We start from the raw sequence: 22,471 nt of genomic DNA, 5'->3' as shown, positions 1-22,471 counted from the left end.
GGCTTCAAGTTGCCCATTAGGTAGAAGGGCAACACAGTTGTAAACAAACTGTTTTGTAACGTTGAAGTTGCAAGAATGGAGATTCCGACTAAACATTTGGGGAAAACTTTCTGACAGTAAGAACTATTCAGCAGTGGAACAGACTCCCTTGGGAGGTTGCGGTCTCTCCTTCCTTGGATGTTTTTAAGCAGAGGTTGGGTGGCCATCTTCCATGGATGCTTTAGCTGAGATTCCTGCATTGCAGGGGGTTGGACTAGATGACCCTTGGGTCCCTTCCAACTCTAAAATTCCATGATTTTATGGTTCTTGGTAGGACACATAAAGAAAAATGAATGGGAGGGAGGAGGGGAAAGCAAGCTCAGGCACAAGTTATTAAAGCTATAGAGTCAAAGATATATATTCTGGATGGAGCTCAATGTCACACTCAGGATATCATTCCATCAGCACAAATATTTCTGCCTGAAAGGTGAAACAATTTCCCCTCCAGCCTATGTACTGTTTGAGGGGTTGTCCTGACCCTACTGAGCAGACTTGTGGGGGCGCAGGACGCATGGGGTGAGGAAAGGGGGAAGTTCCACTATGCTGGTGGGACTTGTGTTGGCTTCTGCTAGTAAAAGAACCTAGTTAAATATGTCATTGTGTATAAATGGAATTGGATGTGGGGCTTAAAACAAAAAAAATATCCAAAAATCGGGATTGTGCTTTGCAGAATTAGGTCCTGCTGCCAGGTTTCCTGCAAGCATCTGGCTGGCCACTGTGAGAACAGGATACTAGAGCCATTGGCTTGATCCAGCAAACTCTTCTTAAGTTCGTAGAATCTTGGGAAATAATTGAGGGTTTAGATTTTATTTTTAAAATAATTTTTTAAGAACATTTTAAAAGCCGTGAACCAAAAATAAAAAAAAATATACAGCCCCCCTCAGTATCTCAGCACACAAAAAATCCATTACAATGAAAGAGAGCTTAATATAAATCATTTTAAAGGCATCATCATCATCATCACCTGTGCTTTAAAAATGTTTAGGGGTACTCTCATTTTGTCTCAATAAAATCACCATTTTATAGTTCAAATACGGAAAAATACTACTTCACACATTAAATACTCGCTTCTGTCTGAGACGCAGGAAACACAGTGACAGAAAATGAGGCTGCCATTTGGGGTAGCAATGGAACTGACAATTCACCGTGCTAGAGAAGAAACTATTTTTTTTAAAAAAAATAAAGTTTATTCTCCTGTTAGATTCACAAAATGTTTAGGGGTATGTGTACCTACCCCTGCGTCCCCCCAGAAAAAAGCACTAATAATAATAATAATAATAATAATAATAATAATAATAATAATAATACCAGATTAATGCAGTTGCAGCTACACTGAATCACATATTAGATTTCTGTATTTTCAAGGTGGATTGGCTTTCATTTAAATGCCAGCATATGGAAGAAAAGAGCACCACATAGTATAAAACAATTCAGATTTAATTGAAACCTCAGTTCCCCTGATGTGATTTGTTAGATGGTCTATTACAGCATAGTTCCAAATCTGTTCATATAAAAGCTTAATCTCTCTGTGTGTGTGTTGTGTTGGTGAGATAAATTGGAATTGTTCCATCAGAGCAGCTGTATGTAATAATTGACCATATTGTGGCATAAGGTCACTAAGAAGACTGAAAGTGTGACATGACACAACGTCTCCTCCATCTCTCCCTCCCCCTTTATTTACAGATGAGGATGTTTCCCCTTTTAAAAAAGCCAGAGGGTAATTTTGTACACAAAGTCTTTGCAAAGAATGTGCTCAAAAATGGATGGTCCCCACTAATGCCAGAATGTGGGAGCAAGGAGCAGAGGACTGTAAGTAATTACCACTGGACTTAGCCAATAATTCATGCTATATTTCTGTTTAATAAGATGTAACTTACTTTGGAATCCTGAGGGATGAAAGGAAAGCTTGCAATATAAGACTTGATTATCATCTGAAGCACTTCAGCTTTTCTTTCCCACCATGAGAAAGTTCATTTGGAGTCATCAATTACAATTAAAGGATCATTTTTGCTTAACCTGCTGAAAACAGATTAAATTACGGGCAATCCAAATGGGCTGATTATATAATCAACAGCTTATATTGCATAAAAGGCAGATAAAACAGGAATCTTGTCATGATGCAGGAAAAAATACACATGATATTTCTTATCCAGAAAGAAAATCATTCAAAGGATTTACTTGCCTGTAGTTATACATTTAAAATCTTCTGTCACCATGCGGTTTGCATTATAGATGTCAACTTGGTAAAGAGTCACGGCAAAGACAACACAATTAATAGTAAGTAAGAATAAATAAAATGATCAGATTCCAGTCAGGCCATTAATAAAACTACAGCCTCTTAAACCCAAAAACTTGTTCCAGAAATTTTCCATAGTAGACAGGGACAGGAAAAGCATTGAAGGAGAATTGTCAGAAGACACAAAACACCCTTGGTTGATTATTTGTTGGCCAGTTATTTACTAGCAGAGTGGACTAAGTACATCTAATCCAGCATTTTATTTTCACATTCTGGCCAACCAGATGCATAATAGATAGAAGCCAACAAGCAGACCCTGAATGCAACAGCACTTTCCCCACCTGTGATTCCTGGAACTGGTAGGTGCGTCTCCACCCCCATTGCTCAGCCGAGACGCTCAGGTCCTCCTCCAAGGATAATTTGCTGGTTCCCTAACTGTGAGAAGCAAAGTTACAGGGAACCAGGCAGAGGACCTTCTCAGTAGTGGCACCCTCCCTGACGGTAAGTGCTGTTTGACAGTAGAACAGTGCCCCTCGGGAGGTAGTGAACTCTCCTTCCTTGGAGGTATTTAAGCAGAGGTTGAATGGTCATCTGTCCTGGATGCTTTAGCTGAGATTCCTGCATTTCAGAGGGTTGGACTAGATGATCATTGGGGCCCCTTCCAATTCTACAATTCTATCATTCTACAGTGGAACCTCGGTTTACGCCTAGCTCCGTTTACAAAAACCTCCGTTTACGGGTTCCGCGGTGTCAGATGGGCAGACGCAATCTGCGCAGTGCACGAGTGCGCAGAAGTGTGCCTTCGGCGAGCGAAAACCTCGGCAAGCGAACTCCTCTGCAGAACGGATTGCGTTCGCAAACCGAGGTACCACTGTATAAAGATTCTATAGAATCATTATATAGATTCTATATGATTCTAAAAAGTGCACACTGTTTCATACATACACTTGTAAATTTATAGAGACAGTGTATACCTTTGTTTAATATAACGTTTGAACAAGCCTTCCATTTCCATGATACATGTGTTGACTACAGCCGGCCTCTTGGTGATAGAGTAACATCTTAGATATACTCCTAAGATGTCTTTCAGGTAGACCCATGCAGACTTATTTTCCTTTCTTTTGTTTTTCTTTGTTAGTAACCTCAGACCTGTGTGGCATAACTAAACAGCAATTGCAATTTATAGCACCTTTGTAGTGAAAACCTACACATGTCTACTTAAAATTAAATCCAAAGATTTTAATGTAGCTTACTTCTGGGCAAGTGGGTACAGGATTGCGGCCTTAGTTTCTCAGATGGAAATTACTATGCAAGTTCAAAGCATTATTATTGTTATTCAGAATGGAAAAAAGAGAGACCTGTGTATTTTTGTTCCACTCTAGCAACAACAGTGTAGAAGATTGATTTCCTTTCCATTAAAATTGTACATTTTACTTATGACCCAAGGGGCTTAACACAATATATTGGGTAATCATAACAGTAATAATAATAATAAATTTCATTTATAGGCATCCATGCCTGAAGGCCACTTGGCATCCTATAAAATAATAAAAACAATTTTCCAATATAGAAAACCCCAAGAGCTTGTAAACAAGTTCCCCCGCTTCCATCCCACCCACTCTGTAACTATAAAGATAAAATATTACAAAAATCTAAGCAATGAAACTAAATCCCTAAAATTTAATCCAGATCTCACTGGGATGGCAAACCAGTGTCTGGGTTGGGACACTTTATATTGCAAATGGAAGAATCTTCTATGCAAAAACCTCCCTGCACATTAAAATCTAGGTTCTAGGATATCCAGGGAGGTTGAAGCTGGAACACTTCTCCTTGATAATATAGTTTCCTGCATGCAGGTAACCTTTTGCACAGAAGGGAATTATTCCATGTGAGCACCACCTTCTGTCTGAAGTGGTTCAGTTTAGACACAGGTTAAAACTAATCTCAGTGCCTCTTTGGGAATGATTCACCTCAAAATTCAGGCCCTGTAAGTTCAATTGTTTATTAAAGCATTAGATAATGTGGTAGTGAGTCACCTACTTCTGAAGGGGAAAGATAATCTAAACATGTCAATATTCAAAACTCTTTTTATGAAATGGGAAGTCTCTTAATCAATGTTAGCTATCAATGCTTTTTTTCCAGCCAGAAGCATGTCATTAGGGAAGAGAACTGAAACAACATTGCCAATATCATAATAAAGGTAAAGGTAAAGGGACCCCTGACCATTAGGTCCAGTCGTGACCGACTCTGGGGTTGCGCGCTCATCTCGCATTATTGGCCGAGGGAGCCGGCGTATAGCTTCCAGGTCATGTGGCCAGCATGACAAAGCCGCTTCTGGCAAACCAGAGCAGCACATGGAAACACTGTTTACCTTCCCGCTGTAGCGGTACCTATTTATCTACTTGCACCTTGAGGTGCTTTCAAACTGCTAGGTTGGCAGGATATCATAATATCATAATGCCTTTGTACAAATCTATGGTGCAACCACAGTTAGAATACCTGTGTACAGTTCATCACAGCTCAAAGGGGATATTTTAGTGCTAGGGAAGATGCAGAAAGGGACAACTAGGGAGCTAGACTAGAGTAATCAGAAAAGAAAAGGCATGTAAGGAGGGACATGATATAAATTTGTGAATGGGGTTGAGGAGCACATGCACACAAAAGCACATCTCTGTGCATGTAAGGCTGAGATGGTGGGGCTTTGGGACATCACTAGGAACAAAAAGCATGTAGGTTTGCAGCAACCGATTGCATTGAATGGCACTGTGATCACCTTTCGATGAGGAAAGGCAAACATGGAGGAAAACAGCTCTCAGAAAAAGCAGTAATGGGAACAACAAAGCAATCAATGGAATCAAAGCAAAGCAAAGCAAATGCTCAGAAAGGTGAGTTATTGGTGTTCAATGGGCTAGGTTGAATATTCTTTCCAGTGAATATTGAAATAATGGAATATTCAGCCCTACCCTAATTGAAATTCAACTCCCATTATTAGTCTTCCTCGTGTGCTTTTTCTGTATCTTGAGTAACTTAAGAGCAGAATGAATACACAGATGCTAAGAAACATCTCTTTCCATCCACACTTAGTACCCATCAGTCACATTCTCCTTTTAAGCCTTTTATGTTGAGTCAACGTGATTTGATATGAGTTTTTCCTACATAATCGCATTTGGCTGGACTTAACTGTCCAGGGGTCAATTACCTTTTTACCTTACCTTATTACTCTTCTGTTGGTGTCCAAAATGTTATCTTGGCATACATAAATTTAGCAGTGATGAAGGTAAGAAATGTGCCATACGTTACCAAGACACAAAACTTTTCCAAGGGGACTGAAGTGCAGTGAGATGATTGCTAAGAAGTCACAGATTATACTTGGCTAACTCAAAGTGTACATTGCATCCAGGAGGCTAAGAAATAAATGCTTCACTTCCAACGCACAATGAAAGTCATTTTGGATCCTGTGAATTCTCCCAAGGGCCATGCCACTGATTCATGTCCAAGGATTAATGCATTTTCTAATATCATTGATCGTGGGAAAAGCATTCAGTGACCTTGCTTCACATGTAATAAATTAGTGAATGCTGGGTTCCTGAGTGCAATAGGAATTTTACCTCCCTGGTACAATGAACACTTGTTTGTGAATTTGTTTGCTAATAGGATCAATAGAGGCCATCATCATTAATCATCTTGTACTTTTGACTTTCGGCTTTCCAGAAAAGACCTTTAGCTGTTCTACATTGTTGATTTTTCAGATATTGACTTGCTGTTTTTTTAATGTCTCTCTTAGGTTGAGAGTTGGACAGTAATAGAAATTGGTTCTTCCACCCAAATCCCTAACTCGCTTGCTTGGAATAAAATCCCGTGGATTTCAATGCGCCCCCCCCCCCTCTGCCTTGTTGGTGTCCTTGAGAGGTTTTGCTTTTTTGAAAACAAATGAAATTTAGTTGTTTGTTAGCATTGGGCATAGTTGCTGCTGGAAACTCAAGGAGGTAGCGCTCATTCTTACTGTATGTAGTCACCAGGTTTTCCCTAAAGCAGGGAAATCCCCTCTAGATGCATTTAGATGCCCAAGTCCCAACAGCCCCAGTCCAGTGGTCAGGGAGGTATTGTCCAACAATGTCTGGAGTCCACAGTTTCCACTTTCCTGCCCTAAGTAAAAAATTGCTCCTCCTTGGCAAAGCATATGAGGCATTTCAAATAAAGCCAATAGTATAGAAAGCCTAAATGTCACTATTTTTGCTAGACTTGACATTTGTTCAGTTGAATACTTTTTCTGGTTAGCTTGTTTTCCCCCCGTATGGAACCAACAGACATACCTTTCATAATTAAACTAAGCTCATCTTGATTCAATTCTTGCCAGCATTATAAAACCAGCATCCTGAAATCAAAGAGGAGCTTTGTTAAGAAATATCCCAGCATAATCATATTCTTAAGACTGCAGAGTCAGTGAGGAAGAGCACTCTGACCAATCTTGATTACATTATCACCTTGGAAATAACAGCACAGAATGTAATGAAATCAGATGAGGTTTTAGTTTTATATTTTTAAAAGGAAATTATTTAATATTATGACTCATCAAGCAAGCTAATTTCTTGTGTGTGCAACACTGATATACCTTTCTGCAGTAACTATGAAATATCTATAGCAATACATCTGGATTGTATTTTGCAAATGATTTTGATCTGAAAATATAACCTGAGACATTCTAAAGAAAAAGACCTTGCTTTTTTTCAGTTCATAATGTTGTTGCCTTCAGGGCATCACTTTGGCTAACAAGAAAATATGCAGTTTAGACATTGTCTGAAGTGGAGCTTGCTGAGAATAGTGTGTACTGACCACAAGATTCAGTTTAGACTCTAGTTTGCCACTTCTTAAAACAGTCTGATTTGGCTCCGATCAAGTTGGGGCGGGGGGGAGTCTTAAGTCTGCTTTGTTCCCCACACCCTTATTAACTATTGGGAAATTTAAAAAATATAGCTATGCTTTTGCTTTTGACAAAAGGGAATGGAATTTTTTGAATATAGCAGTCCCTCCTGAGTGGATCTAGGGACTTTTGTGCTGGACACCCCTAAAATATTATTCCAACCCTGAACAACTATATATCTTTTTAAAAATTATTATTATTAGACAAAATCAGATGAAATTTTCAGGAACGGTTACTCCTTCTGAGGGCATAAATCCTGTCACATTTCAGAAGAATGTTTGCAGTGGTTTTCTTATACAGGCAGATATTACAGTTTGGGGGTGCATAAAAATGAATTATTTGCTATCCCCTGTGGGTTTGGAAGGCAATTGGTTTGAAAATTGCAAAAAATGGAAGAGATGTCCCTGGGTAAGAAACCTGCCAAATTACAGTCAGGGACTGGGCTAGGGAGTTTAGAAGTTGGTTTTGGTGTGGGAAGAACAAAAGGGCTTTGGTCTCCAAGGTAAACTTATTCTCTCTGGTTACAAGTTAGAACAGTCTACTGTGAAGGATTTCTCCAGCCCATCATTTCCTTCCTGACACTTTCCTTAATCTTCAAGACATAAGTTTCACTCTAGGAAAGCTACTCCTCCCATCCCCTAGCACTAGGATTGGACAGTGCTTGTAAAATCACCCCCTTTGGTTACCAGGTAGTTCTGACAGTCACATAATAGAATTTTATCCATACTCTCTATCTACTGTTGTGCTTGCTCTCTCTTTCCCCTTGATTCCATCAAGGAATATGAGATATATTATTTTTGCTTTTGGCAGAATCTTGCCAATAAGTGTTTTTTATGTCTGGATCACTGAGACACCATGAAGTGCTTCAGGAGTTCCTGCTTCGACTTGTGTCCACCTCATAAACATCCCACTTTAACTTTTGCAAACCTCAAATACCACTGAGGCACCTTGCTCAGGATTCATTTTAATCCAATGCATACATAACAGAGAGGAACTATTTGGGGTTACTTCCCCCCCCCCACATTACAAATCAAAAAGCAGAAACAGAAGCATATCTCAAGGCATTTTTATTATTTGGGAGAACTTTTAATTCTCAAGAGTAATACAGGGATAAATTTGTGAAGCAGTATTGGCAGTTTGGTGGGGGCTATCCCAATTTAATTATAGGTTTTATGGATTTTTACATGATCCTCCTCCTCCTCAAGGAAGGCTAGGAAAAGGAAGGGAGAAGTTCCTGCTCAATACATTTACCTCTGTTTCCACCCTGTTTCTTATAACTAAGGTAGTTTACTTTCCCCAACAAATTCATACCTATAAGCAAAAAAAAAAATTGTCTGTTTTTTTCCTCTCCGCTTCATCCAATGAAGCCAGAGACAATGAGCAGAGGTAATTCAGACAAACATTTTATTTTAACTAACTAATTACAAATGTTTGCTTTAAAAAAAACACACGACCTAATTGTTCTGTAATTTCATGATTTAGGATACTAGTTCTTGTCCAGAACCTTGGCTGGGAAGCATACAGTACCCAGATATGAAAGAGAGATTCCTGCTATCATTGGTGTGTCGGGATGGGACAGTTTCAGCCCTTTAGTCACCTCACAACATTAGAAGGTCCCCTCTCCCCCATTGCTTTCCTATTAAGTGGCTGCACTAAATGAGCTCCCTCCCAAATTAATGAGCCTAGACAACACCAGTGGTCCCCAATTAGAAGGTGTATGGCTAGCAGAGCTGGCAAATTCCTCTGCCTGGGATCTTGGCTAACAGCCAGCATGTGGTGTATTCTGCACTGGTCTAGATGCCCCAGAATTGCACTCATGTCAAGTCTGCAGGCTTCCCATAGGCCTCTAACTGACCAGTGGGGGACGGACGGACATGAAACTATATTAGATAAGCCTTTAACACACAAGGGAAATTCTTCTGTGTGACACCGTTTCTTTTAGACTTGTTCTTGGCACAGCAGAGCTTTAGAACAACTGCTCTGAAGAATGCTGCCCCTTGCTCCGAACCTGCCCTGTACAAGATGCTGAAAGGAATATTAAATATGGCATTAGTGCCCTTAATACATTACAAACTTGCAGGGTGCGTCTCCACTTCCAGTTAATTGGCCTTGTTTCACAAGCACTTTCATTTATCCTGAAGGACAAGCACTTTAGGCAACATTTGTCAGCCTAGCTGCCAGCTCCCCAAAGCAAGCCCAGCTCAGGGTGACCTCATGCACCAAGCATGCAGGGGCCTGACCATGAGCAGAGCCCTTGAACAAATATAGACATGAAGGCCAGGCACTGTATCAGTTGCAATGATAGGCAGAGTTTGCGATAAACCTTTATCACATTTGGAAAGGGAGAAAGGGGGAAAATCTTGGTCCGATTCCAGCTCCAGAGATTGAGACTCCTTATTATTATTATTTTTACCCTCCACTCTCCAACTCTTGCCATATCAAATTAAGCCAAATAAGGCTGACCACTCGCCCCACTTATTTATAACATCACAGGAAACTTGGAACGACTTATTAAAAGATGGAAATAGCTTTCTTCATCTTGGAGACAGGCTTGTCTCTGCCAAGGTACACAGCAACTGGCTGTGCACACAAACAGAACCCCACAAAAAAGTGCCCCCAACACCAAAGGTTACAAAAACATACCTGGCCTTGCTTAGCATGATGAACAAGGCATTGGTGTTCCTGCTTTGATACAACAAGCAACTTTCTCTGAGGGATTCTATCGCCCTTGACTCTCTGGCATAGCCTGATAAATATGAATGACAAAGTGTAACAGAAAATGACTAATTGATGCGTTCATCACAGTCTTGGCAGCAGGACTGAGATCACCATGACTTTGCCTTGGGATGTACTTCAGAACTCAGCCCAGTCCTATCTTCTCCTACCTATAGCCTATAGCATGGCATAAAGTCCACAGCTCTAATAACATAGCAATGTGGTAGCTCCTCTGCCCAGTGGGGTGGCGGCCTGGCAGAGGGGACCCCTAAGTTGTGGAATTCCCTCCCCACAGAGCTGTGATTGGCACCAACAGAGCTGTGATTGGCACCTTCATTATACAGTTTCTGGAGAACGCTGATGAAACTGATGAAACTAGTGGGCCATGGCTTGATCCAAGGTCAGGATCCAAGGTCAGGAGCACTACCACCATGCAAATACTTGGGTTACCTAAGTTTATTTTAAAATTAGATGTTCTGTTTCCCCCACCCCCTTGATAATTATCTTATGTATAACTTTTAAAAAGCTGTTTAGTGGTTGTAGCTGTGTTTTATTGAATAGAGCAGGCATCCCCAAACTGTGGCCCTCCAGATGTTTTGGCCTACAACTCCCATGATCCCTAGCTAACAGTGGTCGGGGAAGATGGGAATTGTAGTCCAAAACATCTGGAGGGCGGAAGTTTGGGGATGCCTGGAATAGAGAGAGAGGAGGTAAGTGGAAGAGCTGCAGGCCTCAAGCGGGGTCATGCTTTGCACAAGCCCTGACCATGGCTGTGTCATCAGAAAAGCCCTTGAGACAATGGTTTCTCTCTGATCCTGTTTTGATATGACGGCTATGTGCTCCTTCCACTGTCGGAAGCAGCATGTCTCTGAATACCAATTGCAGGGAGCTGCAAGCAGGGCCAGTTGCTGTTGCACACAGGCCGTGTTTCCGGGCTCCCTATACTGTAGGTCCCATAGAGGTTCCAAAGGGACCTAACCCAGCAGGGCTCTTCTGGTGTTCTTAACATGTGTAGCAACATATCGACATTTCTCGTAATACGTTTCATTTCATTCTCTCTCTCACCCCGCCCTCTGCCAATTCCTTAATTAAAAGGGACTAATTTTTGAAGGTGATATATATGCTGAGGTTTCTCTTGAGATTTAGTGTTGAAATAATGGCAGCAGAATAGCATACAAAATAACATAAAAGCCATATCCCAGCTGCCTTACTGGGATATAGCATGTTCCATATGATGAATTTATTGGTGGGGAATGTAAGCTTTAAAAAGTAAATCCATCAACACTATCAAGATGGATGTGCGGGTAGTAAAATATACACACACCTGCAAGCTGTTCTCAGAAAAGAGAAATGAACAGTTTCTTCTTGATCTCCTCTTCACCCCCAATTTCCTTAGAGGTAATTGTTTCCTTAGAGAGAAAATTCGGTCTCTAACATTCCAACTGTTGGAGTCTGGTGGCTTCCTTCCTTCGGCTCTTTCTGATGCCTAACTGTAGTAGGAACCCAACATGAAATAATTCTGTTTGTGTGATAAGAACATAAGAGCCTGCTAGAGCAGGACAGTGAGCCATCTAGCACAGCATCCTGTTCTCACAGTGGCCAACCAGATGTGATGCCTATGGAAAACCAGCAAACAGGACCTGAGCACAACAGCCACTTTCCCTTCCTCTAGTTTCCAGCAACTGATTTTCAGAGGCATTGCTGCCTTTGACCATGGCCATCAGGGTTAGTAACGATTGATAGCCTTATCCTCTATGAATTTGTCTAATCCTCTTTTAAAGACATTCACATTGGTGGCCATCACTGCCTCTTGTGGGAGCAAATTGCATAGTTTAATAACGCAAGATCGTGATGTGGTTTTGGCAGTCCTGGACATCTGTGAAGGCCAGTAGTACTGAGATTGTCTCAGCAACTATGGGCCAGTTGACGTGGCAGAACATGCGGAGACTGGGAGTGGTGACAGTACATATGACCCTCCTTCTTCCACCATGTGTTCATCATAACCAGCCAATAGCATACAGTCCAACTTTTTCTGACTCAAAACCAGGATGCCCTTCTTCTGCAGCACGCTCCCAGGAGAGTCACGTGACCCGTGCCTCACTCTCGCCCCCCCCCAAAAAAGTGCTTTTTTTTCTGTGCGAGATCTCTTGCCTTGCCCCCAAATGTGTGTGAGATAATGGATGTCAAGATAAAAAAACAGAATGTCCCCCCTTTTTTTCAGGACACTTGGATTGTATGCAACAGGGCTTGTGTGAATGTCTACAAGAAATGGGGATTTGTGGAACCCGATGTTCATATGAAGAGAATGTTTCATACTGAAGGCTGTCTGCCTGATGGAGGGAAGGCGCTTATGTGACCCCACGGCTATGCTATTTCGGCACTGTTCACCCCCCAAAAAATCTATGAACCAGGACTCTACCCTTCCTACTATTTCTTTCCTTTTCATCTGTACTGGTATTCCAGATCACTTCAGAAGTTTGGGCATCTAACCCAGGCATCCCCAAGCTGCGGCCCTCCAGATGTTTTGGCCTACAACTCCCATGATCCCTAGCTAGCAGGACCAGTGGTCAGGGATGATGGGAATTGTAGTCCAAAACATCTGGAGGGCCGAAGTTTGGGGATGCCTGATCTAACCCTTCTAGGCAACGTTGCCCATGATGGTTGAGCCAGAGGCAATGGTGGGCAGAGCAAACAAATGCTAGCTCTTTACAGTTCTCTAGTTCCTGCATATTCTCACATACACTGTCCATCATCCAGGCAAACAAGAGGCATTATCAAAGTTCAACAACACATCCCAGCTAGGCAAGGAGAGGTATCAAGCAAGGCTAGTGAGTGGTCTGGCCTGGAGAGACAGAATGTTGACTGATAGCGGTTGTGTGGCCCTATGAGGGTCCTAAGTACCACACAGTGAGGCCTGCAGAGTTGTATTTGGCCCCCAAGCCTGAAGTTTTCCACCCCTGCCCTAACGCATCATTCGCAGCACATGGCAGGCCCAAACTTTTCTTGGAAGCTCCAAGGGAAGATATTCCACAGCTTCTGCGCTGCCAAACTTTCCTTGCAGTTAGGATATGTCTTCATCGTTAAAAATGCCCCAGAGGTTCTCCATTGTTTTCATTGCATACCACTGACATCGGTCCCAGAGAGGTGACCTCTGTGGCAAGGCAAACGGTTTAAATAAATAAAAAACAGGAAGAGCTGTGTTTTGTTTCTCCCCTTCCATCTGTGCACCAAATGGATTTTTAACACGAAAACTGGATGTTAATGGAGCCCTTCCAGGAAAGCTGTACTCCAGCAAAATCTCTCCTGGAATCTGCTGTCTCTCCTAGAAAGCCTGGATGTTTGCTGCGTGGCAGAGTTTCTTTCTAATCATCAGACTCAGTTGGTCTGGCCCAACTCAGTTGCTGTGGATGTGATCGTGGAATGGATAAGGGAAGAGGATTGCCCAAAAGGTATCGAGGGAGTCAGCTGCCGAGCAGGGGTGTGAAAACTTTACTTACAAGTTGGTTTTACCCACTGTGCCTTCCCTTGCAGTTGATGGAGTAATGGCATTGTAATGCTTTGCTTGCAGGCAGTCAATTAAGCACCTACAGTTACTCCGCAGGGTGTAGATTTTACATGTCTGGCAGGTTCATAAATAAAGAGAGCGACTGCATACTTTAATGCCTGGTCTCTCCCCCCAATCCACCCCACCCCACAAACATCATTCCAGTATTGATTTCAGATCTTTTTGCACTTATACCGAGTTCACTGCTCACCCTCTCCCGCTTTGTCAGGCATTGATTTGTGGCATCCAGTTCTGCAACTCTGGGAGACTAAGCACCTGTAGACACACCACATTGGTTTGCGATTATGTCCAGGGCCAGGTGTTTGGCAGATTGGTTCTGAGCTATTTCGGAATGGGCAAGCCCCAAGGAAAATCCCAAGGCTGCAGTGCAATTCAATGGCAGGTGCAAGTTCCCACAGCAGCTTGTGCCTCTAGATGGCGCTAGAGCAGGTGTGTCACCAGAGATGCTCATACAGGGGTGGTTTAAACATTACAACAGGGGTGAGGAAGCTGCAGCCCTCTGGATCGTTGGACTCCAACTCCCATCAGGTTCAGCCAGTGCAACCAAAGGTCAGGGATGATGGGAATTGGAGTTTGTTCCATATGTGTTTTATTCATTATTTCAGCAAGCCCATCTAACATGGAATTAGGTTTTGTGTACTTTTCCCCGTAAAAATAAAAAATGCATATTTTATGTGTTTCAGGTATTGTTGAAATAAATTTATTATTTTTTATCTGAGTCATGTGACTTGAATTGGGTCTACTAGACCCCCCAAAATTAAACAAAGTGGACTAAAGTTGCTTCTGGGACCCCTCTGGAATTAGGGGCCCTCAAGCTTACATAACAGCAGCAGCAGCAGCCACAACAACAAATAATAATAATAATAATAATAATAATAATAATAATAATAATAATAATAATAATAATTTATTTATTCATACCCTGCCCCTCTAGCTGGTTTCCCCATCCACTCTGGGAGGCTCCCAACAGAATTGAAAGCACAATAAACCATCAAACATTAACAACTTCCCTAAACAGGGCTGCCTTCAGATGTCTTCTTAAAGTCAGATAGTTGTTTATTTCCTTGACATCTGATGGGAGGGCATTCCACAGGGCAGGCGCCACTACCGAGAAGCCCCTCTGCTTAGTTCCCTGTAGCTTTGCTTCTCACAGTGAGAGAACTAGCAAAAGGCCCTTGGCACTGGACCTCAGCATCTGGGCTGAATGATGGGGGTGGATACGCTCCTTCATGTATACTGGGCTGAGGCTGAGGCCATTTAGGCTTAAACTTCACTAGTTTTATAACTAATGGGCTTTACCAGTGCTGACTTCCTCACGCTGCCTACAATGAATTCACTGTGACATGTCTCCAGCACACAGCCCTACATCAAAAACACACATGATGCCACAGTGCTACCCAAACTACTCCAGCTCCAAGAAAACAAAACAGAAATGGCCCCATTACTGCCAGGTTTATCAATTCAGACAGGGATTTGAATCTCCTTGTGCTGTTCACAAGAGAGTCCATCACATATGAAGCTCCTGGGTAGGGATCCTAGAATCATAGAGTTGGAAGAGACCACAAGGGCCATCCAGTCCAACCCCCTGTTCCCCTGCAGACAGCAGGCACCCCCCTCCCAGGCCAAGGGTTCAAGAGCTACACAGGGAATAAAATATTCTTGCTACAAACAGCCAGGGGAGGAAGGGCCAGGAAATTCAAGAAGGATGCACACACAACAACAACAGCAGCAATCCCCCAAGGCTCACCACAGTAAATGGAGTTGGGAATCAGGAGATGAATTTTGAGCCCCATTCGTGGAGAAGGGACGACATGGCTCCATTTTCCTTGTTCATGCCTGGCAAAAACCAGCTCTGTCTGGGCCAAAAGCTCCCAGGATTCAAGACCTAACCACTTAGTCACAACAGGAGAGGGGAAATGTACTTATTACAGACACTTGGCTTCCCCCAGGTCCTTAACCTCAACACCCAGTCATAGACTCCAGGAGCTTACTTATCAGAAGCAGGGAGGTTTATTTACTAATTACGGTAAGACTAAAGTGATGGTGTTTGCCAAAAGGCATAAGCATCATAAATGACTTGTTCATTTGAGTACTTAGGGTTTCATTTTTTGTGAAGGTGCTCTATGGCACACCCATTGTGAGGCAATCAAAATCCCATCTGCATATTCATTGGGGGACTATAAAGGCAGCTTATTATACCAAGGGTCATTGACGGTAAAAGTTCCTCCTAGCTGAAACTGTACCTTGCTTGTTATATGGTACAGCAATTTAGGATTGCTTTAGAAGAAATGATTTGAATATAATGCAAAATGTAAAATAAATTTCTACATGGGTTACTTGGAGACACACCTGGGTGTTGAAATGAGACCTGGAAACTGACACCCTGTGTTGTGGGTGGGTAAGATTGGTCAGCCACAGCACCCGATTGGTAGGTCCCTTGATGTTGGGTTCAATCTGGCCAATGGGGCACAGTCCAAACGGATTGAGGGACCTATATATGCCCATGCACATGACCCAGAGCTTCCTCTTTCGGTGTGTGCATTTGGAACACCGCCCACCTCTCCCTACTTTTAGGGCTTGTTGTGCTTGACCTTGCTATGCCATTGTGTGTCATCTGTTGTTGGGACAGGGGCACAACAGGATTTTCCCCCACTTGGCTGACTGGCTGGTGCCATTTGGATTTGGCCGGCTGCGTAGCAAATCATCACAACTTGTAAGGTTGCGGATAGGCACTGGTTCAGGTGATAGGGATGGAAGAATGTTCTCGCCATCCCTATGTGAAGGTTATTCTGTTAAAGGAATCCTGGGACTGTGAGGGGGTTGTGCCCGTGCCTGAGTCCAGGGGGACATCTGGGTGGTGGACCCTTGGCTGACCTTTGATAGAGCTCTGGGTCAGCGCTACCTTCAAGGGTGCAGGGATCTAGTCGAACCAGAGCCTGCAACCACTCACTTTCTGTAATCAATAAAGTTGTGGCCTAAATTCTGCCAAAAAGCAAACTAAAATTTGAGTCATGTGTGAATTTATTTACGGGGGAGGTTTCTGGGTCTGAACACGCAACTGGCACATTACTTAAAATTGAAGTTAAAGTTGATCCCCATTCTTTAAAAGCATCCATTCATAAACCCATGATTCTATAGTAGGGTGAATGGGAATTTTGCTAAGGTCAGACTAACATTTAGGAAAACAGTAGGTTTAGAAGCCTGGGCACAATGTTGTAACCAGGGGTGTTCTGCTGCCATATATTTAATGGCAGAAGTGTATTTAGAGTTCTGAGTAGACATATTTAGGGCTGCCCTGCTAACTGGGAGAAAGAATGATTTCATGATCCTGCTGGGATATATTTGATTTTGAGTATAAAGGTACAAAGAACCCAAATTTCATTTATTTGGGACCAAGATGGAAGCTACTTTGAAATTTACAGAAAATAGATGTATCATCTTGGCTAGGAAACTGTACAGATAAAAGCCACAAGTCACAAATATTTCCATGGTTACAATACATGGTGACTGCAGGAGAAGGAAGAAAGAGGGGGAAATTTAATCACTGCTTAAACTCCGATGAAAAAATAGCAGCATGCATATAAAGACACAATCAGGCCACTATCTTCACTTCACCCAGGTTCCCCCCCCCCTCTTCCTCTCCCTGCAGGACTCCTGCCTGCAATTTCAAACAGTCTGTGGGTGGGATCAAGGACATGAAGGGAGGGAGACAGACAGCAGGAAAAGCCTGTTTATACAAATCTGTCCCAGGTGCAGTGACCTAACCTTGCCCTTCTGATGGTCACACTCCCCAGTTGACAGGATGACAGAGTTCAGCCCACAAAAAGACAATGATTTCACTGCCACAGTCAGACCACAGGCTGCCTGGCAGGAAAGAAAACAATAGCAAGCATTTTTTTAAAATAAACAAATAAATAAAAAGGCAAATAAGTACGGTAGTTATTTTTATATAAATGGATTACTTTATCCCAGTGTATAGCATGTGGGTTCTTTGACTCATCTCTGTCTTCAATATTCTCTGCATGTTTAAAAGTCCTTTTTAACTCATTAGCAGGGATGAGCAAATATGTCAGTTTTGGTTTCTCTCAGTTTCTCATTTTTCCAGTATTTAAGTTCACTTCTCCTCATTCCCACATCAGTTTGCATTGTTGCTAATGTCCTCATGAAAACACACCAGCATTTTAGTTCAAGAATCTCCTGTTATGCACACGGTTTGTACGGAATTTTGCATACCAAGCATATTTTCGCAAAGTAATTGTCTCTACCCTAATGTATTTTATGTTTATTATTTTCACTAATATATTCACTTTTAAGTTCAGTTATCCCTGGTTCATATATGCCTTTTTGTACGTGTTATTTGGTTGGAGAAATGAACTACATAATTTAGGAAAGTGCATTTCAACAACAACAACAACAACATTTACAAATTGTTTCAGGAAGTGCAGATTAGGAAGTGTTGCAGGTGTGAGGGTGTTGGTGGCGAGCTGTTTGGCTCGAGTGGTGGTTAGGCATTGGTAAACCTGGTTGATGGGAGGGGAGGTTGTGACCTTCACCTGCCCTTCCTCTTTAAGGGTATTCCATTAAAGGGATCCGGGTGTGTGACTCCTGTCCGAAGCCTGGGTATGGGCTAGGGCCATGCCACGACCCCATTGGGGACCCTGGGGGAGCTCGCAGTTGATGTAAACCAACAGGGCTCCCCCCCCCTTACTGGTGGTTGACCCTTATGAGACTACCTGCATGATGGGCAGGAGTCAGATATAGTTGGTTCAGTTCCAATGCCTAAGCCAATATCGCTCACATCTGTAACCAATAAAGTTGTGGCCTTATTTATCCCATTAACCCAAAGTATTGGTGCCCATGTGTTTCATTATCTAAGAAATGTGGTGGGCTCGGGGCCTTGCCATGCAAGTGCATTTCAACAACAACAACAAAATCATTTGCATATTGTTTCAGGAAGTGCAGATTAGGTAGTCCAACTTTAAATGTGAACCAAAATGAATTTGTTCCCCACGCATAATGACTGTGAACATGTGATGAAGAAGGTTATGAGTTTTAAAACCAACAAATAAAATAAAATAAACAAAATGCATTAAACAAAAAGTAAAGAATCGGTCATTTGAAAAGGTTATGAAAAGACTAAATCATTTTCATAAGAAAGCCTGGCGAAATAACCTAGGCTTAGCGTGCTGCCTAAAACTAATTGCAGACAGAGGCAGCTTGATTTCATAAGAGAGAGAGAGAGTTGCGTAACCCCGTCTCACCACACTTTGCATATTACACAGATCAGGCCTGGTTATAGGGAGTAAGGTGGGCTGGATCTAGACACATCAAAGAAGCATTTCAGTTAAATGTGTCGTAAACTCTGTATGAGAAATCGCGTTGGCGAAAACGGAACTCCACAGCGCCATCTGGTGTCACAGGGATATAATGCATATAGGTAAAGGTAAAGGGACCCCTGACCATTAGGTCCAGTCGTGACCGACTCTGGGGTTGTGGCGCTCATCTCGCATTATTGGCCAAGGGAGCCGGCGTACAGCTTTCAGGTCATGTGGCCAGCATGACAAAGCCGCTTCTGGCAAACCAGAGCAGCACACAGAAACGCCGTTTACCTTCCCGCTGTACGTTCCCTATTTATCTACTTGCACTTTGACGTGCTTTCGAACTGCTAGGTTGGCAGGAGCTGGGACCGAGCAATGGGAGCTCACCCCGTCGCAGGGATTCGAACCGCCGAACTTCTGATCGGCAAGCTCTAAGCTCTGTGGTTTAACCCACAGAGCCACCTGTGTCCCCATAATGCATATACAATGCATATAAAACGCTTTATCTTTACCAATCTAGCTGAGTCCGTGGTCTTTCAAGAACACTGGAACCAGCTTGCTTTTAAGACTTTGAGGATAGTACCCCATCACCACGTGGGTGTCTCAGGGTGCTCTCCAGGGTAGTCTGTTCTATTTTTCCTCCCTGTCCACACTACGTGCCAGTTGTGTCCTGGTTTGAATGCCAGCTAGCCAGATAACATCACCACATTCAAAATTAGAGGTTGTGGAGTAGGCCAAAATAAAGTGCACACTCTGCCAATCATGGGAGAATCCCCCCCCCCCCTCCGTCCTGCACTTCTGGCGGGTAATTTCATACTCTGTGTAGATATGGGTGACAGGCTGAGGCAAAGAGGTGGTCTTCCACCTCAGGACCATCTTATAAAAAAGCCTCCACTTGAACTGCTGGGCATGTCCCAGCCTTTGTAAGCCTCCACTTGCCGGCCTTTCTTTCTTCCAAGGTGGCAGGACAACATTCTCGAGGAGCACCCCTCGCAAACCAAATGGAAGAAGTTCCCAGCAGCCTCTTTGCCTCTAAGTCAGGGGTCCAGAGAACGTTCTGCTTGAGAATTCAACTCTGCCCGCTCGAGTCATAAGTGAAGTACCCATCTGTAAAAGTCTGGCTTCAAGCAGTTTCTCGCCTGCTCCCTCTCCTCCACATGATCCTGCCGTCCATTGTGTGATGTTCTGAGATAGGGAATCAAAGCAGATATCCTCTCTGGACAAATGCCAACACAACAGTATGTAATATACTGCTCCATATCCAGGGGTATCGGCAGTTCATCCATGGGGATGAAACTGTACACTCGCCTTTGCTGCAAACCACAAGCTCTTCCATTGGGGGGGGGGGGAATCTTACAGGACTCTGTCTGTCGCAAATCCTCAGCCTGTGAGCTCAGCACAGAGACCCAAGAATTTCCTTCAATTGTCCGAGCACACTCTAAAGGGACGTCACCTTTGCCTTTATATAGATGCCGAGGCATTGCCTTATTTATTTAGTTTAAAACAATTTTCCTTTTGACTTACTGAGATGTATTTATATATCATCATCACTCAGTGAAGGAAAGTGTTTCTCAAACCTTTGGAGTTTGCCCCCCCCACCTTCCCTAACCTTATTGCATATTCTGCCTCCCCAACAGTGCAACATCTGTTCCACAGCAGTGTGCATGAAGTCAAATGCATACAAATGGCTACTATGTGTAAAGGTCCATGGAGTAGAGCCCAAATTCAAGGCTAGAATTGAAAAAAGAATGGAAGAAGACACCTCTCCTAAAACTACGTGCACTGGGTCACCATTGGAACACATCAGGAGCTCTTCCCAAATTATGTTGGCCCAATGGGGGCTGCAAACCCAAAAGAGCAGCCCAGGTGTTAATCTAGTCTACCAAGGTCAAGTAGATGCCTCCTGGAAGCGCACAAGTAGCGCAGGAAGACGATTACTCTTCAGCAGCTAAAATTATGCAGCATTTAGACCAGAGACTGTTCCCATATAGCCAGCATGACTAACATCCATTGGCAGACCTAATTTCCACAAGTTTGCCCTCTGTCATTGAATCCACATTTTTTTTTTCATGGCTAAATTAACCTGTTGTTGTTTAGTCGTTTAGTCGTGTCCGACTCTTCGTGACCCCATGGACCATAGCACGCCAGGCACTCCTGTCTTCCACTGCCTCCCGCAGTTTGGTCAAACTCATGTTCGTAGCTTCAAGAACACTGTCCAACCATCTCGTCCTCTGTCGTCCCCTTCTCCTAGTGCCCTCAGTCTTTCCCAACATCAGGGTCTTTTCCAAGGATTCTTCTCTTCTCATTAGGTGGCCAAAGTATTGGAGCCTCAGCTTCACGATCTGTCCTTCCAGTGAGCACTCAGGGCTGATTTCCTTAAGAATGGATAGGTTTGATCTTCTTGCAGTCCATGGGACTCTCAAGAGTCTCCTCCAGCACCATAATTCAAAAGCATCAATTCTTCAGCGATCATCCTTCTTGATGGTCCAGCTCTCACTTCCATACATCGCTACTGGGAAAACCATAGCTTTAACTATACAGACCTTTGTAGGCAAGGTGATGTCTCTGCTTTTTTAACCTACATATTAACCTACATATGCATATATTTCAACTCTGCTGATATACCAGAGACAGACACTGTTTTTGCCATTCAGGGTGCCTCTTGTTCACATGTTATTTTGAATTGCTAGGGGTCATACACACAGGTGCGTGCACACACACACACACACACACACACACACCTTATTTGAATGCACAGGCATATAAATGCATGCAAATTAACAGACAGGCACCATGTATCTAAAAATGTGGCTGACTAGCCCCCACACTACTGGCCCGGGAAAGGTGGGTGGGTTGCCCCAGTGGATCTGAAAACCCAGGCAGTTGGTAGAACCACATTATGTATCTCCTCCATGTCCCCATTCTGACCAAAGAGGGTAGGGTAAAACTTCTTCTGGCAGAGATTCAGAGATGCAACATTCAGCCCATTAGTCCACACTAAATTTATATAACGTACCCTCCCCAGCCCTGTACCAAATCCAGCAGTGTATGCTGGGCATCCAAACGTTGCCAATTTTGTACCAACACTATGAAGCCTGAGAATATCCTTAACTGGTGGCTGCATTGCCAGAACATGTTAGCAGTCACAGATCATTACTCTATCACTCTGCTCATTAGACTGATAAAGACTGAGGGAAAAAAAATGAATAATCAGATTCAGCTATCACAATGGCACCATCTGCCTCCTTTGCACTACTTTCAAAGACCTCAACTATTTTTGTTTCAAAAATATTTTCGTTTTTTTAAAAAAAAACAGAGCTCTCACTTGTTTTGTATATTATTTAAACCTGGATTTCTCATCTCTTTTTTTCTGTTATTCCCCTTCCCTTTTCCAGAACAAGAAATAACTGCAGGGTTGATGACTAGTCCTTGAGATAAAGCTGGTGAGTTACGTTAACAAGAGTCACCCTAAAATGTCTGAATTTTGGCTCCTTTGGAAGAAGGAAAGATAGGATGTGGAACCCCCTTGTGGGTGTTTCAGCTTTTTAGCCAATGGGCATTGTCCTTGATATTATTTGGAATGTTGACCAAATAATTTAAACAATCGAGATTTTTAAGCAATCCATCATCTTATAAATTAGAAATAATTTGTTCTGGAAAGACAAATTATTATTACT

The 22,471-nt window shown here is 42.8% G+C and overlaps 2 long non-coding RNA genes across 2 annotated transcripts in view; both read left to right on the top strand.

Moving 5' to 3' along the window:
* Nucleotides 1-1,671: 1,671 nt before the first annotated feature.
* The window catches only part of LOC118081307 (uncharacterized), a 40,939-nt gene continuing 20,139 nt past the window's right edge, over nucleotides 1,672-22,471 (top strand). Inside the window, exons 1-2 of the long non-coding RNA XR_004692056.2 lie at nucleotides 1,672-2,776; nucleotides 22,190-22,237. This is a non-coding gene — a long non-coding RNA (uncharacterized LOC118081307). The remainder of the gene's footprint in view (nucleotides 2,777-22,189; nucleotides 22,238-22,471) is intronic.
* LOC132591880 (uncharacterized) lies at nucleotides 8,523-13,511 on the top strand. The gene is made up of 2 exons (XR_009557294.1): nucleotides 8,523-10,324; nucleotides 12,133-13,511. It is a non-coding gene; the product is annotated as an uncharacterized LOC132591880 (long non-coding RNA).

The sequence above is a fragment of the Zootoca vivipara genome, chromosome 1, assembly GCF_963506605.1.
Source record: "Zootoca vivipara chromosome 1, rZooViv1.1, whole genome shotgun sequence".
Taxonomy (NCBI): domain Eukaryota; kingdom Metazoa; phylum Chordata; class Lepidosauria; order Squamata; family Lacertidae; genus Zootoca; species Zootoca vivipara.
Note: the sequence above shows the minus strand (reverse complement) of the source record. Positions and strands in the feature narration are given on the sequence as shown.